This window comes from Tachyglossus aculeatus, chromosome 1 (assembly GCF_015852505.1).
Source record: "Tachyglossus aculeatus isolate mTacAcu1 chromosome 1, mTacAcu1.pri, whole genome shotgun sequence".
NCBI classification, from domain to species: domain Eukaryota; kingdom Metazoa; phylum Chordata; class Mammalia; order Monotremata; family Tachyglossidae; genus Tachyglossus; species Tachyglossus aculeatus.
Window position 1 is genome coordinate 161,373,059 of NC_052066.1, and position 19,150 is coordinate 161,392,208.

The window sequence follows — 19,150 nt, forward strand, 5'->3', positions numbered from 1 at the left end:
CAAAGGATATCTTTTTCTCTGTAGGGGTACAGGAGAAAGGTGTGACTTGCTACGGTACAAAGGACTATGAAATGATTGATCCTAGGAAAGCCTTCTTTGATTGTATTCTACATTGAAATCATTGATTTACAGGGCATTTTTGCGAGGTCATTTCCTCTCGTTCCCCCAGAGAGGATCTGATTGGAAAAAAAATGGCATGATGGCTGCAGACTTTGCCAGGAGTTCCATCAAAAAATCAGTCATATTTATTGAATGCTACTTTGTGCAGAGCACTGTTTGTGAGAGAACAAAATAACAGTGTTGGTAGACACATTCCCTGCCTGCAATGATCTTATAGTCTAGAGGCTTCCATATTTCATAATTGAAAGTGTTCTAGAATTCATGAAGAAAACAAGGTCCAGATTTGGTTTTAAAATATGCCCAGCTTGCTCCCAGGAATATGCGGTAACTGCGGTGATGAAGCTGACTTCTGTGGGGATCAGGGGCTTCCCCAGCACAATTCAGATTCCTAGGCAGGGTCTCTTTGTTGTCCCTGGCAGGTTTTTGTTTTGTTTCCTGATTTTGAAATGCCCTAGAATTTCTGAAGAAAACAAAATTGGGTTTTTTGTTGTTTTAAAACGTGGTTGGTGAAAACTTGGCAGCCTGGGTAGGGAATGGTAGTGACTTCCTAAACTCAGTTCCAATTCAAAGCTCACTCCAAGGCCAGGTAGGGGAGGTGACATGGCTGGATTTCCTGAATGGGAGATGGGGGAGGCAAGAGACAAGCCTGACTCTGCTTGTTTATTCTGATCCAACCCCTCTTCATTAGTCTAAGTTAAAAGCAACATTTATGGGTCTTGGGAAAGTCTGCCCACTATGCTGGTCTCAAGATTATCAATCTTTAAGGGTTTTTGCCAAATAGCAACATCACCATCCATAAAAGGGTAGATCCTCTGTGGAACCATCCTTAGCAATACTCCAACTTTCTAACCATGCAACCCTTAGTTGGGGCAAACCAAAAACTGGCAGTTAGGTGGAAGCAGAAGTTAGTATCTAGTGGCCAGCATGGATGGTAAAGAATATACCCTAGGGAAGTTTGGCAGTCCCAAGGAATTAAGTACTTTTCTTCACAGGGGACATCTCAGATCATCTGCTTCTGACATTCTGTCTAGTACAGCTCAGAAAAGCTTTCCGGAATATTACCAGAATGAAGACTTGAAAGTGTCAGTGAGGGAAAGGTTGGAAAAGTGGAAGTTCCTCTACTTTTACCTCTTCCTAGTACCCCATTCCTCAATGATTCTAAAACAGGGCTGTCCTTGGCCTGTAGGACATCAACAGCTCCATTCCTCAACTCAACCCCTATGGTTACATAGTTGGCTCAGACTGGTCCACATCTATTAGTAGTATTGATAGAGTGCTTACTCTGTGCAGAGCACTGTACTAAGCACTTGAGAGTACAACAGAACTAGTAAACTCCTTTCCTGCTTACAACAAGCTTACATTCTAGAGGGGGAGCCAAATATTGATATAAATAAATAAATTATGGATATGTACATAAGTTCTGAGGAGTGTGTAAAGGGAATCCATCCAAGTGTAAGGGTGATGCAGAAAGAAGTGGGAGAAAGGAAAATGAGGGCTTAGCTAGAGAAGGACTCTTGGAGATGTGCTTGTCACAGATTTTAACCTCGTTATATGCAGGGAACATGACTGCTAATTCCGTTGTACTTTCCTAACTGCTTAGTACAGTGCTCTGCACAAATTAAGTGCTCAATAAATACAATTGATTGATTAATAAGGATTTGGTAGACATGATCCCTGCCCTCAAGAAGCTTACAGTCTATTGGCAAAGAATGACATGCAAATAAATTGAGAGGGGAAGCAACAGAATTTAAGATTCATTCATTCAATCGTATTTATTGAGCGCTTACTGTGTGCAGAGCACTGTAGTAAGCGCTTGGGAAGTACAAGTTGGCAACATGTAGAGACGGTCCCTACCCAACAATGAGCTCACAGACTAGAAGGGGGAGACAGACAACAAAACAAAACATGTGGTTAAGTGTCAAGTCATCAGAATAAATAGAGGTAAAGCAAGGTGCACATCATTGACAAAATAAATAGTAAATATGTACAAGTAAAATAGAGTAATAAATCTGTACAAACATATATACAGGTGCTGTGGGGAGGGGAAGGAGGTAAGGCAGGGGGGATGGGGAGGAGTAGAGAAAAGAGGGATCTCAGTCTGGGAAGGCCTCCTGGAGCAGGTGAGCTCTCAGGGTTGAGAGGGGAGGAAAAGAGCTAGCTTGGCAGATGTGCGGAGGGAGGGCATTCCAGGCCAGAGGCTGGACGTGGGCCAGGGGTTGATGGCGGGACAGGCAAGAACGAGGCACAGTGAGGAGGTTAGCGGCAGAGGAGCGGAGGGTGTGGGCTGGGCTGTAGAAGGAGAGAAGGGAGGTGAGGTAGGAGGGGGCTAGGTGATGGAGAGCCTTGAAGCCAAGGGTGAGGAGTTTCTGCCTGATGTGCAGATTGATTGGTAGCCACTGGAGATTTTTGAGGAGGGGAGTAACATGCCCAGAGCGTTTCTGAACAAAGACAATCCGGGCAGCAGTATGAAGTATGGATTGAAGTGGGGAGAGACATGAGGATGGGAGATCAGAGAGAAGGCTGATGCAGTAGTCCAGACAGGATAGGCTGAGAGTTTGAACGAGCGGGGTAGCGGTTTGGATGCAGAGGAAAGGGCAGATCTTGGTGATGTTGCGGAGGTGAGACCAGCAGGTTTTGGTGACGGATTGGATGTGAGAGGTGAATAAGAGAGCAGAGTAGAGGATGACACCAAGGTTGCAGGCTTGTGAGATGGGAAGAATGGTAGTGCCGTCAACAGTGATGGGAAAGTCAGGGAGAGGGCAGGGTTTGGGAGGGAAGATAAGGAGTTCAGTCTTGGACATATTGAGTTTTAGATGGTGGGCAGACATCCAGATGGAGATGTCCTGAGGGCAGGAGGAGACCCGAGCCTGAAGAGAGGGGGAGAGAGAGCAGGGGGAGAGATGTAGATTTGGGTGTCATCAGTGTAGAGATGATAGTTGAAGCCATGGGAGTGAATGAGTTCACCAAGGGAGTGAGTGTAGATAGAGAACAGAAGGGGACCAAGCACTGACCCTTGAGGAACCCCTACAGTAAGGGGATGGGAGGGGGAGGAGGAGCCTGCAAAGGAGACTGAGAATGAATGAACAGAGAGATAAGAGGAGAACCAGGAGAGGACAGAGTCTGTGAAGTCAAGGTTGGATAGCGTGTTGAGGAGAAGGGGGTGGTCCACAATGTCGAAGGCAGCTGAGAGGTCGAGGAGGATTAGGATAGAGTAGGAGCTGTTGGATTTGGCAAGCAGAAGGTCATTGGTGACCTTTGAGAGGGCAGTTTCCGTGGAACATATGGGACAGAAGCCAGATTGGAGGGGGTCGAGGAGAGAGTTGGCATTGAGGAATTCGAGGCAGCGGTTGTAGACGACTCATTCAAAGAGTTTGGAAAGGAATCAATCAATCAATCAATCAATCGTATTTATTGAGCGCTTACTATGTGCAGAGCACTGTACTAAGCGCTTGGGAAGTACAAATTGGCAACACATAGAGACAGTCCCCACCCAACAGTGGGCTCACAGTCTAAAAGGGGGAGACAGAGAACAGAACCAAACATACCAACAAAATAGAATAAATAGGATAGAAATGTACAAGTAAAATAAATAAATAAATAAATAGAGTACTAAATATGTACAACCATATATACATATATACAGGTGCTGTGGGGAAGGGAAGGAGGTAAGATGGGGGGATGGAGAGGGGGACGAGGGGGAGAGGAGGGAAGGGGCTCAGTCTGGGAAGGCCTCCTGGAGGAGGTGAACTCTCAGCAGGGCCTTGAAGGGAGGAAGAGAGCTAGCTTGGCGGATGGGCAGAGGGAGGGCATTCCAGGCCCGGGGGATGACGTGGGCCGGGAGTTGACGGCGGGACAGGCGAGAACGAGGTACAGTGAGGAGATTAGCGGCGGAGGAGCGGAGGTTGCGGGCTGGGCAGTAGAAGGAGAGAAGGGAGGTGAGGTAGGAGGGGGCGAGGTGATGGAGAGCCTTGAAGCCCAGGGTGAGGAGTTTCTGCCTGATGCACAGATTGGTAGCGTAGCCACTGGAGATTTTTGAGGAGGGGAGTAATATGCCCAGAGCGTTTCGGACAAAGATAATCCGGGCAGCAGCATGAAGTATGGATTGAAGTGGAGAGAGACACGAGGATGGGAGATCAGAGAGAAGGCTGGTGCAGTAGTCCAGACGGGATAGGATGAGAGCTTGAATGAGCAGGGTAGCAGTTTGGATGGAGAGGAAAGGGCGGATCTTGGCAATGTTGCGGAGCTGAGACCGGCAGGTTTTGGTGACGGCTTGGATGTGAGGGGTGAATGAGAGAGCGGAGTCGAGGATGACACCAAGGTTGTGGGCTTGTGAGATGGGAAGGATGGTAGTGCCGTCAACAGAGATGGGAAAGTCAGGGAGAGGACAAGGTTTGGGAGGGAAGACAAGGAGCTCAGTCTTCGACATGTTGAGCTTTAGGTGGCGGGCGGACATCCAGATGGAGATGTCCTGAAGGCAGGAGGAGATGCGAGCCTGGAGGGAGGGGGAGAGAGCAGGGGCAGAGATGTAGATCTGGGTGTCATCAGCGTAGAGATGATAGTTGAAGCCGTGGGAGCGAATGAGGTCACCAAGGGAGTGAGTGTAGATTGAGAACAGAAGGGAACCAAGCACTGAACCTTGGGGAACCCCCACAGTAAGAGGATGGGAGGGGGAGGAGGAGCCTGCAAAAGAGACTGAGAAAGAACGACCGGAGAGATAAGAGGAGAACCAGGAGAGGACGGAGTCTGTGAAGCCAAGGTCAGATAGCGTGTTGAGGAGAAGGGGGTGGTCCACAGTGTCAAAGGCAGCTGAGAGGTCGAGGAGGATTAGGACAGAATATGAGCCGTTGGATTTGGCAAGCAGGAGGTCATTGGTGACCTTTGAGAGGGCAGTTTCCGTGGAATGAAGGGGACGGAAGCCAGACTGGAGGGGGTCGAGGAGAGAGTTGTTGTTGAGGAATTCTAGGCAGCGCGTGTAGACAACTCGTTCAAGGAGTTTGGAAAGGAATGGTAGGAGGGAGATAGGGTGATAACTAGAAGGGGAGGTGGGGTCAAGAGAGGGTTTTTTTTAGGATGGGGGAGACATGGGCATGTTTGAAGGCAGAGGGGAAGGAGCCAGTGGAGGGTGAGCGGTTGAAGACGGAAGTTAAGGAGGGGAGGAGGGAAGGGGCGAGAGATTTAATAGGAGGAGAGGGAATGGGGTCAGAAGCACAGGTGGCTGGAGTAGCACTTGAGAGGAGGGAGGAGATCTCATCTGAGGATACTGCTGGGAAGGATGGGAGAGTAGCGGAGAGGGTTGAGAGCAGGGGGAGGAGTGACTTTGGCGAGCTCAGACCTTATGGAGTTAATTTTACTAATGAAGTAGGAGGCCAGATCATTGGGGGTGAGGGGAGGGGGAGGAACAGGGGGCCTGAGGTGTAGGGGTGGTGTGGGGGAGGTAAGGTCAGTATCAAAGAGGATGTGTTCAGATTCCCAGTGTCATTTCTAATATCCTAGTGGGTCATTCCTGCCTTGCCTGTGCAACATCTCTGGGAAAGAGTAATACACTCATTGACAAGAAACTTGGCTTCTGGAAGTGGTCATGTCTCAGACAAGCATGTAACCCTGGAACAGACCAGAGGCTGTTAATATGATGGGACACTAAGCACTTATTCTTATTTTCTCCAACGCAAGCACATATCTATTCACACAATCTTTTGAGGATATTAGCAGGAACACATGTTGGGCAGGAGTTGGACTGAACATTATTGTCAGCAGTGATGATGTGAAAACACAATTAAAAATGGAAAATCACCTTTCCTCATGCCATATGAAAGTACCTAGTCTAAAGCTTTTTTTTAGCCCTACAATAATCTTAGCCTACTTGAGATCCTAGGAGACTTTCCACCATCAGTTTCAATCATCGTCCCATTACCCTGAGATCCCTATTTGTCTTTTTAATGTAAGTCATGGAAACCTCCCCACTCTCTTTATCTAAGCTATTTTTCCCAATTTGGGTTAGTCTCAACAGAGCATAAAATGTCCTGTTGGATACAAATGATCACTCTCCCCAACTTTAAAGCCTATTGAAGGCACATCTCCTCCAAGCGTCCTTACCCAACTAAGCCCTAATTTCCTCTTCTCCCACTCCCTTCTGAGTTGCCCTTGCACTTGGATTTGCTCCCTTTATTCTCCCCTCCCTCAGCCCCACAGCATTTATGTACATATCTGTAATTCATTCATTTGTATCAACGTTTTTCTCCCCTTCTAGACTGTAAGCTTGTTGTGGGTAGGGAACAGGTCTACCAACTCTGTTACACTTTACTCTCCCAAATGCTTAATACAGTGCTCAGCACAACGTAAACATTCAATAGGTATGGTTGATTGATTAATTATGAGGACTTCCTGGTTCTGCTTTCAAATGATACAGGCCCATGTAGATTGCTGCCCTTAAACTTCACTGAGAGCAAAAAAAGCAGGATAGCCTAGTAGAAAGAACATAGATCTGGGAGTCAGGAGACCTGGGTTCTAATTATGGCTCCGCCACTTGGCTGCTGTGACCTTGATCAGGTCGCTTAACTTCTCAGGGCCTAAATTTTCATCAGTTAAATGGGGATAAAATACCTGTTATTCCTCTCCCTTGAACTGTGAACCCTGTGTGGGACAGAGTGTTTGTCCAATCTAATTATTTTTTATTCATCCTAACACTTAATGAGGAGTTGGGTTCATAGAAAGTACATAACAAATACTACTGTTGTTTTTATTGCTATAGAAGAGATTTCCATTGAAGGCGTTCAAGAGATAGCTTATCATCTCCTCCTTCTAGATTGTAAGCCCGTTGTTGGGTAGGGACCGTCTCTATATGTTGCCAACTTGTACTTCCCAATTGCTTAGTACAGTGCTCTGTACGCAGTAAGCGCTCAATAAATATGATTGAATGAATGAATGATTATTCCCTAACAAGCCTCTGTTTATGTTGTGACTGCAAATCAACACATACACACTTATCAACAAGAGCAAAGTTTCCATTATATTAAGTGATAAAGCAGAAACTTGTTAGAACACTATTAGTGCATTTCCCTAAATCTTAAATTGCTTGAAATAAGATTATTTTAAAGATGTAGATTAAACATCCTCTGGTTTTTAGGAAGATACATTTTCAAAAGTAAATTTTCAATGTGCTTATTCAAGATATATCTATGTGTCTATAAATAAAAATGTCTCAAAATATGAAAGCCAGTAGATGACAGATAATGGGAAACACATTTTTGAATTTTCACTTTAGCGTTATGCTTTTGAAAATGTTCCCTCACCCCACCAGAAGTATGCATTCACAGAAGGATTTCATTTTAGGTTTACGAAGTTCTTAATAATACTTTTTTAACCATTTCTCTTGAGAATCCAAAATATGATTAGGCCTGATAATCACAGCCTTCTAATATATCACAGGTAATCACTGTTGAATTAGAGTGGAATAAACACCCAAGGGGTAGAGCATTTATTTCAGGAGATAAGATGCACTTACATTAGGAAATTTCACCTGAAGAGTTGTTATTAGGGGAAATTGGGGAAAAAAAAGCTACATCAGCTTTATTCTGCCAGGAAAGGGGAGTGAACATCTCTTGTGACATTTAAAACTTAGAGTTTGCGATTTTTGAAAGTGATTCTATTGGACACATAGTGTCCATGTATTTGAACCAGCAATGATTTTCACTCTTTTACTCATAATTTTAAGTGATGTGTTTTTGAGCACCACATGGTTTTATTATTTGTTATTTATGTATATACTTTTCTTCTTTTTGGAGGGTTAGGGGGAGAAATTTCACTGTTTTATTTTCCCCTAGACTGTAAACTCCTTGAAGGCAAGAACCTTGTCTATTCTCAAGGGCCTGTGCACAGAATAAGCGGAAACCAAATATCATTGGTGGAATAAGGAGATGTCCAGTGCACTGCTGCAGAAAACTTTTTAAATATAAATTATAAAGTATTCATTTAACTGACCAAATATGCTGAGCTGAGATGGATATTTTAATCAAGTGCACAGTGGTGCCAACGGCCATCAATCTTCTCTCATCCCTTTTGAGATCTCTATTTTGTAATTGTATTTGTGCAGATATTCACATGTCTTCTCTATTTGAGCAGTGCTAGGGAACTGATGGTAATGCAGACATTTGCTCTAAGTATGTATAATGGTAGCTAATTTGGAGTTAGCAAGCACTATATTGGCTAAAATACTTGGATTGAGTCATCTTCTTATGACCATAAGTGGTACTAAACAGTTTGATATTTTAGCAGATTTAAAGGAGGCTAAAGAGCAAATACTAATTTTCAAGGTAAACTCTCCTCTTAAGTTTTGGGACTGGTTTAGGTGGAATTGAAATCCCCAAATGTGAGCTAGCTTGATCAGTTGAAAATTTGGGGTCCTGATGTTCTTCTCCACTCAGCTACATTTGTTGTTGAGAATGTGAACTGTCATGACATAAAACAAACATATATTTTGGCAAACCCAGACATTGACTATAGCAAATTTGTTACTCAAATCTTAACAATAATTATTATTGTTGTTGTTAATTGTAATGACATTGTTAGTATTTGTGGTCAGGGCACTTGATTTTTGTTGTTTCAGAATCTGCCATGCAACTGGTTGTAGATAGCTTTCCGAAACTAAGACCTCTTTTTTTACTCTTCCTTTGTTTAAAAGCAATGTAGCATGTTTATAAATAGCAATTTATTCCCTTTACAATCTGTTAGGACTTCTGCTGGATTGATCATTGAGGGATGGTGGCTCACTGGAAGCCTGATTGATTAGGATCAGAAGTAAGCTGAACCCAATTATTCCATTTGTATGAAGGGGAGAAGTGGGAGGGAAAATAATTATTCAGTAGCTGAATCTTGGTTTTTGGTCATTTCTTTTTCTGTCTCTTACTAAAACATCATGCATGAAGAGACTGCCTGGATTGAGTTCAAGCTGATTCAGAGATTTTCCATTTCTGGGTCATTAACTCCAATCTGACTCTTCAGTTTTGATTTAATTCACCTTGCTCTGAAGTCTGGTTAACTGACTGAATCTGGAGCCCCCACCCTCTTTCTAGTTGATTGCCCTATTTCACAATGTTACTTTCAGCAGAGATCAAAACTGGACTAGATGTGGGGCAAAAGAAAGACTTTAAATGTACTGTTGATGGTGTTACTTCTGATTCTATATAATGTATATACATATAGGCTAAGTAGGTCATTTGTGAACTTCATGTTAAAGAACTGTGAGGCTTCGTTCAATTTTATGTTAATTGTTCCAACCAAAACTGGGAAAAAATCAATTTTCATCCTGACTGGGCTGTACCCTAGTCTACTTCTCTGTTGGAAGAAATGACTTCATTCATTCATTCAATCATATTTATTGAGTGCTTACTGTGTGCAGAGCACTGTACTAAGAGCTTTGGAAGTACAAGTTGGCAATATATAGAGATGGTACCTACCCAACAACGGGCTCACAGTCTAGAAGGGGGAGACAGACAACAAAACAAAACATGTAGACAGGTGTGAAAATTGTCAGAACAAATAGAATTATAGCTATATGCACATCATTCACAAAATAAATAGAATAGTAAATATGTACAAGTAAAATAAATAGAGTAATAAATCTGTACAAATATATACAAGTGCTGTGGGGAGGGGAAGGAGGTAGGGCGGTGGGGATGGGGAGGCGAAGAGGAAAAAGGGCTGTCACTTCAGATAGCTCTGCTTTCTAGATAGGTTGTAAATCTGAAAAAGCCTTCATCCTGAACCCCCACTAAAGCAATATAAATATGCTTTACTTTTGACCAGTGATGTGATGCAAAGCTGAAGTGGCTGGAATAACTACCATTCCAGAGACTCCTCATTCACTGCAAATACTTCATCTCAAAATCTCCTTTTTTTGCCTCAGCAAGTTGAGCACTTACCCATATTTTTATATCATCTTCTTTTGTTATGTTCTCTTTTGCCACTCTCCTTTCCTGACATCTCTGTAATAATAATAATGATAATTTTGGTATTTAAGTGCTTACTATGTGCAAAGCACTGTTCTAAGTGCTGGGGAGGATACAAGGTGATCAGGTTGTCCCACGTGAGGCTCACAATCTTAATCCCCATTTTACATATGAGATAACTGAGGCCCAGAGAAGTGAAGTGACTTGCCCAAAATCACACAGCTGACAAGCGGCCGAGGCAGGATTTGAACCTACGACCTCTAACTCCCAAGCCCTGGCTCTTTCCCCTGAGCCACACTGTTTCTCCATCATTTTCATTGTTGAAGTGATTTATAAAATGCAAAACAACTGAAGTGTAATTTTTTAGAAATCAGTCATCCTTGCTATTTGTCTCTTATTATTCCTTGTTTTTGTCTTAACTTCTGTCCAATATAAAAATGTATCCAATTATATAGTAATAGGCAAAAAGATGTCATTTGGGAAGTGCATCTGTACTTAAAATGGGACTCACTGTCAAAACAAATAAGTAATACAAACAAGAGTACTTGAATCTCCAGTAGCTAGTATCCCCCAATTAACGGGAAAAGTTTTTAAATTTAAAAGGCTTAAAACCATATCTTTCCCAGAACTAGTCTCATTGGGAGGATTTCAATAAGCTTGGAGGAGAAGATGGTCTGAACCTGGAATCTTTATCTACAGTCATTTTTTTAAAGATAAATGTTGTGCAAAATAGAAAACCAAAGTTAAGTGGGCATGTCCCGTGGGAGCACAATGGGGTCTGGCACAATATGGTCTCAAGTTTCAGACCAAGACGAAAACCCACTGTTCTCAGTATCACCTTCATTGCATTCAGATACTTATCATATAGAAGTGAGGCTATAGTAATGGTATTTATTAAACACATTGTGCAGAACACTGTTCTGAACTCTAGGAAATTATAAAGATGTGGCAATTAGATATATTCCCTGGTCCTCAAGGGGCTCAAAATCTATGACAATAAGGGTGAAGAAGGGAAAAGAGATAGATGTCCATTAATCAGTAATATTCATTGAACGATTAATGGGGGAAGAGCACTGTAAAAAGCGTTTGACAACAGGCTCTTGACACCAGGGAAGAAGAAACCCTGAAACACTAAGGCAACATCAAAGACAAGGACACACACACACACGCACACATGCACGCACATATGCAAAAAAAAAAAGCCCCAAACATCTAAGTAGGGTACTGTTTCTACAGCAGCAGAATTTGAGGCTTCTCATGGCTCAGGTTCCAAGGCCCATCCATAGCCACAGCAGCCACCAGTCTTGCTGGTGCTTTTTTAATTCATATTAATGTCTGCCTCTTTCTCTAGATTGTGAGCTCATCGTGGGAGGGAATGTCTGCTTATTATTATATTGTACTCTCCCAAGCACTTAGTATAGTCTTTTGCACACAGTAGACAATCAGTAAGTGACTGAATGAATGAATGAAGCTTAGGGCAGTGGGTCCTGTATTCTTTCCCACCAGTGCGGTGGAAGACGGGATGGAGTATCCTCAAAGGCGTGGAGGAGAGCTACTATACTATTTTACTATTCTATTTATTTTGTTAATGATGTGCATTTAGCTTTAATTCTTTTTGTTCTGACTACTTGACACCTGTCCACGTTTTGTTTTGTTGTCTGTCTCCCCCTTCTGGACTGTGAGCCTGTTGTTGGGTAGGGACCGTCTCTATATGTTGCCAACTTGTACTTCCCAAGCGCTTAGTACAGTGCTCTGCACATAGTGAGCGCTCAATAAATATGACTGAATGAATGAATGAATGCTAGCCATCCTGGGGGGTTAGTGTGGGTGGCTGTCTGGTGGAGGGGACGCTGAGAGCATGTGGCTGTTATCTCCGTGGCCCAGTGTGAACAGCACGTAGGGAGCAGGGGCCCCTGATGGTAGGGAAAGAAGCTAGCAGTATTCCTGGTTGCTCAGCTCAGTTTAAATGCAAAAGGACCAAGAATGGAGGTGATCAATCAATAAATTGATAGTATTTATTGAGCACTTACACTGTGCAGAGCACTGTACTAAACGCTTGGGGAAGTACAATATGACAATATAGCAGACTTGGTAGACACATTCCCTACCCACAACAAGCTTAAAATCTAGAGGGGGAGACAGACATTAAAATAAATAAATAATTTACAGATGTGTGCATAAGTGCTGTGGGGTTGAGAGAAGGGAGAATAAAGGAAGCAAATGCAAGAACGATGCAGAAGTGAATGGGAGAAGAGGAAATGAGGACTTAGGGAATGTGAGACCGGAGTTGTTGGTTGTTTTACTCAACTGGGGTGGACATAGGTTGACTGACCATGGGAACCTACAAAACTGTCACTTATTAGCATCAAAGCAATTATTACCATGTAGCTGCAATGGGAGGGATGTGAGAGGAGGATGTTTGACAGCTGGATACCCATTTCTCCCTGTATCAATTAATCAGTGGTATTTATGTAGCATTTATTAGAATTCAGGACCTGGGTTCTAATCCCAGATCCCTAATTTGTCTGCTGTGTAACTTTGGGCAAGTCACTTAACTTCTCTGTGTCTCTGTTCCCTCATCTGTAAAATAGGGATTAAGACTGTGGGACATGGACTGTGTCCAATCTGATTAGCTTGTATCTTTCCCAGCACTTAGTACAGTGCCTGGCACACAGTAAGCACTTAACAAATACCACTAAAAAAAATGGCATAATTGGGGTAAGGGTTTTTGTAGGAGTATGATTTTAATAAAGCTTTGAAGATGGGAAGAGTGGTGGTCTGTCATTTATGAAGAAGGATGGAGTTCCAGGATAGAGGGAGGACATGAGCAAGGAGACAGCAGTGAGATAGATGAGACCAAGGTACACTGAGTAATTTGGCATTAGAGGAATGAAGTGTGGGGACTGGGTTGTAGTAGGAAATCAGGGAGGTAAGATAGAAGAGGCTATATGATTTAATGCTTAAAAGTCAACAGTAAGGATTTTCTGAAAGTTTAATATGGAGTTGGATGGGCAACCACTGGAGGTTTTTGAAGACTGGGGAGATGGGGACTGAACTCTTTAAAAATTGACCCAGGTGGCAGAATGAATTATGGACTGGAGTTGGGAGAGACAGAAGGCAGGGATTTCATCAAGGATGCTAATGTAGTAGTAAATGCAGGAAATAAGTACTTTTATCAGAATTGTATCAATTTAAGTGTAGAGGATATGGCAATTTTAGCGAAGTTCTCAAGGTAGAACTGACAGGATTTGGTAACATATCATATATGTGGGTTTAATGGGACACATGAGTCGAGGATAATGCCAAAATTGCAGACTTGTGAAATGAAGGATAGTGGTGATATCTACAGTGCTGGGAAAGACACGGGGAGGGCAGGGTTTGGGTGGGGTGATAAGTTCTGTTTTGGACTTCTTTAGTTGAGGGACATCCAGGTAGAGCCAGCTTATGAGTCCTTAAGGGACAGAGACTATGTCTGATTTCCCCTTTGCATTCTCTCCCAGTATTTAGTACCATGCTCTGCACACAGTAGTATTTAAATGCTATTATTATTCATTCATTCATTCAATCATATTGAGCACTTACTGTGTGCAGAGCTTGTACTAAGTGCTTGAAGTACAAATCAGTAACATATGGAGATGGTCCGTACCCAACAACAGGCTCACAGTCTAGAAAGGGGACAGACAACAAAACAAAACAAGTAGACAGGTGTCAATACCATCAGAATAAGTATAATTATAGCTATATACACATCATTAATACAATAGAGTAACAAATATGTACAAATATACACAATTGCTATGGGGAGGGGAAGGGATTAGGGCAGGGGGGGGGGGGTTATGGGGAGGGGAGGAGGAGCAAAGGAAAAGGGGGAGCTCAGTCTGGGAAGGCCTCCTGGATGAAATCCCTGCCTTCACTCTCCCAACTCCAGTCCTCACTATACTATTACTGCTGCACACATAAAATTATTTACAAATGGTGGAATGAGTTAACTGAATATTTGATAGGAAGTTTTTTTGTGTTCGTGTCTTTTTATTTCCTGGCATCCTACCACTTGTCATGCTTGTCCCATAATTCACGGTATTGATTTTGATAGGCATACATTTTGTCAGGATTATGAGTACCTCTAAGACATTGGTGATATATATTTTGTTTTGCTGCAAGTAACTCTTTGCTCTCATTATACCAATCTGGTGTTCACTTCTGAAATAGAGATGGCATCTCTCATGAAAAACAAAAATGAGCTCTTAAAGAAATGTCAAGAATGCTTTAAAGTTTATGCTCCTGGGATTTTCTTCTGGAAATACTCTTGGTCATAGAGGCAGCTTGATTGAGCATACCCGATAGAAGCAGCCACATTGCTCACATTGATCGAGGCAAAAGGAATTTCTTACCCTAACAGGACTCTTACAATTTCATTGTATAACACATCTGAATGTTAGAAAAACAATATGTATCCCATCCCAGAGACTGCCAGAGATACTTATTAAGGGCTTACTATTTGCAGAACACTGTACAAAGCACTTGGAGGACAGAGTTGGTAGACACCTTCCCTGCCTACAGGGAGCTTACACCTCCTGGCACTGTTCGCACAGGAGTGTCACTTGACTTATTACATCTTCCTGGCTCTTTAAGCATTCATGTTGGCATCCTGATCTTCAGGAAACATTTGTTCACAAACTTCTCTCACTACTACTGCTGGCAAGGCTAGACTGCCTCACTCCAGTTGTTTCCCAACAATTTGAATTGTGGTGTTTGAGACTGTTTCCCTCAACCTTTAGATCATTTGTTTATACCTCCTGCCTTGGATGAGCCTCCATTCAGTTCACTATACAAATCTGCATTTATTCCAAGATCCCTGTTTTACATTATAGTGTTGGGGCAAATGCTTCAGCTCATATATAATGATTAAAAAACTGCCATCCCATTTATCTATTAAAGAAAAATGTTGCAGCAAGGATTACCCTGTGAATTTTCTTTATCATCTACTCATGTATGAGCAGAGCACTACCTCCTTTATGACTAGTTGATTAATAGAAGCATTCCAAAATCCACTGAGTTTGTTTATCTGATCTCTGGAAAGGAATCCTTTCAGATGACAATTTAGGAGAGACCTGAATTCTTCTGCCCTTTATGATTTCATGTAGTCATGAATCACTAGGGGATTATGGGTTGATGGTCAAAGGTGAGCAACACACACCATTCTTGAATAGTATGGGTTGCTGTACTCAGCCTGAATTCAAGGCCCTTACCAGATAGGGGGCTTGATTTAAAAGAATGGGTGTGAAGATCTGGAAGGTATTAGAGTTGGATGAGGGGTATGGAAAGAGATTGGAATCAGGAACTTGGTAGAGTGTTTTTTATTTGTTTGTTAGTTGGCATTTATTAGATGCTTACAATATGCCAGGCACTATATTAAGCAATGGGGTAGATACAAGCTAATCAGGGTTGACACAGTCCAAGTCCCATGTGGGACTCACAGTCATAATCCCTATTTTACAGATGAGGTAACTGAGGCCCAGAGTCATTAAGTGACTTGCCCACAAATACACAGCAGACAAGTGTACTTCCCAAGTGCTTGGTACAGTGCTCTGCAAACAGTGAGAGCTCAATAAATACGATTGAATGAATGAGTGAAGTGGCAGATCTAGGATTAGACCCTGATCCTCTGACTCCTAGGCCAGTGCTCTTTCAATTAGGCCACACAAAGAAAATTAGATGATAGTATTCAATATGTAGCTCTCACTACAAATTCTCCCAGGCATTTTTCAAGGGTTAGGTGAGATCAATCCTAAACCAGTATAGATATCAACATTGGGTCAATTTAGCAAATGATCTCCAACAATCATTAAAAACACCAGGGCACGCACACCATTTGTTAACATTGAAGGAAGTGGTTTCACCATTAATATCAGCAGTGTTAGCCACATCGTTTTCTTATCTAAGCACTAATCCATTGGTAATGATCCTTTCTCTCATCATTTCATAACAGAATTAAAGTTAAGGTAAGGAAGAAGAAAAACAAAGTGGTGAAGTACACTCAGCACGCCATCTGCCTAATGCCTGGCTCAAGGAAATACGTCAAATCATTCCAGTCATACTCTTCATTGGAACAGTAATAACCCATGAGTCCATTTTCCCTAAAAGCCCTGAAGGCAGAACAAAATATCCTGTCAAAATGCATCAGTGCAGTAGAGCAAAATAATTCCGACTGTACATCTGATCAAGTAAGAGTTTATACTATGCACAAAATACCTTTTATTTCTCTTTTACACTCCACGGCTTGGCGCCCTTAACTTTTTAATTCAATCAGAAACTTGTAAGATTCATTACAAAGAGTTTTTAAAGTTTTCTTTTCTGACAGATACAATGTGATCATGAGCATTTGGAATCAAATTGTTTCTGTTAAGAAGAAATTATGCAGGTTACGGAAAGAGTAGAGTTCTCCCCAGAATGGGCTTTTGTGCAATGGAAAATGTTCAAGGGTTTCTGTCTGTTCCTATAAACACATTTTAGCTTTCATCAGATTCACTGCCAAGACTGAAATGGATTCTGAATGCTAAACTACCCTTGTTCACCAAAATGGCCTTTGTGGAGTGTGATATTTTTTCTTGAACTACCCAGTAGGGGGTGGTGTAAAACAAGCTCAAACTGCAGTCACTTGCCTTATCTGATCAAGAAAATAAAAAAAAAATAAATTTAAATAAATCCATAAAGTCTGGGACTTTTTCTATTCTTAAAAGTTTTGTCTTTTCAAGGGGCATATTATGTACAGTGGTTCTAGTTTCATGACATAATTTACATATTCAATTTATAGGATGTAGTAGTGTTGTGGAGGTTTCCATGGCCTGTAATAAATGTGGAAACTGTATTCCAGGGAAGAGTTACATGAGAATTGCTCCATATAGAACTGTTTTGGTCGAAGTGTCATCTAGCTTTTGCATGTTACGTTCAGGTTGGCCTTTCTTCTTCTCCCACTCCCTTCTGCGCACACAGTAAGTGCACAGTAAATACGTTTGACTGACTGGCAATATTCATTTGAGCAATCCCAGAGGTCCATCCTAATGATGTTACTGCGACCTGGACATAAACAAAACCTACTGAGCAGTTCAGTCAGGGAAAACTCCCCACACCTTTTCTTTCTCAACTCTTACTTTTCTTTGCCTCCTCCCACATTCTCTTTGGGTATCTCTTTCCCATTCTCTTTGGTTTCCCCTCCCTTCTCTCTCTGGGGGTTCCCCCCTCCCTTTCTGTAGGATTCCCTCCATCTCTCTGGTATCTCCAACCTTCCTGTGCTGCTTTTCCCCTTCACCTTCTCTATGGTGCTTGTTTTCCCCCTTCTCCTTTTTTATTACTTTCTGGTGTGTGTTTTTCCCCTCTCACTTTGGTGGTTTTCCCCTTCCTTTTTTTCTAGTGGTTTCTCTCCCACTTCTCTCTAGTGTTTTTCCCCTTTTCCTTCTCTCAAGGTTCCCCTTTAGTGGTTTCCCTCCCACTTCTTTCACGTGATTTTATCCCCACCCACCTAACTTCTCTCTCCTTTTGTTTCATAGATGGATATTTCTTAAAAGGAATCCAATCCCAAGTGATACTGTTTAATGCCTTAAAAAAGAACAGTAGCATGTTCCCTGTGTTCCATAATATTTCCATAAAACTTAGGTTCCACCTGTAATTCAGTTCTGAAGTACCCAGAATTGAGCTACCTTCCTATTAATCTAAATTAACGATAGTAAATGATTAAATGTGGTGGATGACTTCTTCTTTGTCAAGAAAGTTAACATGTATTTGGCCCAATGGGAGACGCTCTCTTCATTGTTCAGGGAAGGGTAAGGAAATGAGAGCATTAGATTCTGGAGGTCAGGTGGGGTAGTAAGTGCTTAACAAATACCATCATCATCATTATTATTATTACTATTAACAGGAGGGCTTTTGTTTGGGATTGTTTATTGTGTCAGAGGCTTTGGGCTGGACTTGTCCCTATCTCTCCTCCTCCTGTTAAAACAAAGTTGTTGCTGACTCCTTGGAGAACAAACCCAACTTCTGTGGAGAGGGTTTACTTGGTCATGGAGATTGTGAACTCAAACTATTACCAATATTCATGCTTTATGTCCTGCCAGGAACTATATTTCCCATAAGACTTTCAGCTTTCCCCCGGTTATTCTTCTAAGCACACAACTGCATTGCCAGCATGACTGTCCCTGGAGTTTCTCCCAGAGTTCATGGCTGAATTGCCGTCTCACTGCTACAGGTACAGATTCAACTGTGTTAATATATATTTAAATACTGGGAATTGAGTTAGGAATGCTGAAGCCCTTTGCTGAAGTGCCCAAATAGTACAGTATGTAACTGGTTACATCTTCTAGACTGGAAATTCACTGAGGGCAGGGAGCATGTCTATTATATTGTATTCTCCCAAGCACTTAGTACAATGCTCTGCACACAGTAAGCATTCAATAAATACCATTGGTTAATTGCCTGTCAACAATTCCTCACCCTCCTGGGGTTCTAAATCTTCTCCTAAAGGAAAAATACAGTACTTCGATGTGACTGTGCTTTGTTGAAGAATTTTTTGTTCATCATTTGCTTATTTTTTTCTTACTATCATCTCTGTTTATCAATCATTGATTAGCATCAAATGTGTAGAACTATATGTCTGAGGTAAACTGTTCTTGGCTCTTCTCTAGCTTACTCTTTTATTTGCAAGTTATATTAAAACAAACCAGCACGGAGTGTCAAGAGTACCCTGTCAAGGATTGTGGTTTTTGATTACATTGGACAAATCTTGAATGGGAATGTAAACTACAGTACTGATTATGTAGCCCAAAGGCTTTGGAAGTATATGTTTCAGTGACCTAATTTCATTACTGGGTGCTGAGGAGAAAGAGAAGCAAGATGGGAGCTCTTGGATACCCTTCTTATATGGGATTACCAGTGATACATGAACAAGACTAGAACCTACAGTAGCTATGTATAAAAGACGGGGGAAGAATAAACAGCATCAAAATCCAACCTGTCCCACAGATCTGTAACTTTGGTGTTATCCTCGACTCATCTATCTCATTCAACCACCATATTCAATCTGTCACCAAATC